Below are 881 nucleotides of genomic sequence, written 5' to 3' on the forward strand. Positions count from 1 at the left end.
AGTTGAGAAACTGCCTCCATTGGCTTGGTCTGTGCTCTTTTCCCTTCTTCCCTTCTTTTTTCCTTTTCTCCCCTCTGCCCTCCCCTCCCTTCCCTTCTTCCCCTCCCCTCTGCCTTTCTCATTTCTTCCCTGACTAATTTTTTGTCAACTTGATACAAACTAGAGCACCTGGGGAAAGAACACCTCAGTTGAGAAACTGCCTCCATTGGCTTGGTCTGTGGGTATATCTATGCAGCATTCTCTTAACTGCTAATTGATGTAGGAGATCTGAGCCACTAGGGGTGATTCCACCAACAGGCAGTTAATGTAGGAGATCCCAGCCACTAGGGGTGACTCCACCAACAGGCAGTTGAGCCTAGGCTGCTTAAAAAAGTGGCTGAGCAAGCCAGAAGAGCAAAAGACAGTGACCTTTCTCCATGGGCTCTACGTCAGTTCCTGAGCTCCAGGCCTGGCTTCCTTTGACGATGGAGTATAAGCCTGTAAGACACAATGAACCCTTTCCTCCCTGAGTGGCTTTTAATGATGATCTTTATCACAGCAACAGAGAGGCAAACTGAAACATGCTTCATCTGTCCTCTGGGGTGGCTAGCACAGGTCAGTCCCGGTCACTGACTCAGTGGAGTCTTCACCAGCCCCTCCCCTGCCACCCACTAGGAACCAGGAGTTTGGTTGTATCTGCAGGGCCTCAGACCTACACACCTGATCCCTGAGAAACAAAGTGGGGTGACGTGGTTAGAGCAATAGCTGCTGGTACACCACTACAGTGACATGATTAGCAGCAAGCATTATTAATTAATTAATTTGATTAAGTTCTACTCATTGAATTCTCAGCAGTCTTTTGAGGTTTAAGCCTTTTGGTCTCAAACAAGAACCCTTCCTTA

The sequence above is a fragment of the Mus pahari genome, chromosome 1 (assembly GCF_900095145.1).
Source record: "Mus pahari chromosome 1, PAHARI_EIJ_v1.1, whole genome shotgun sequence".
In the NCBI taxonomy this organism is placed as follows: Eukaryota; Metazoa; Chordata; class Mammalia; order Rodentia; family Muridae; genus Mus; species Mus pahari.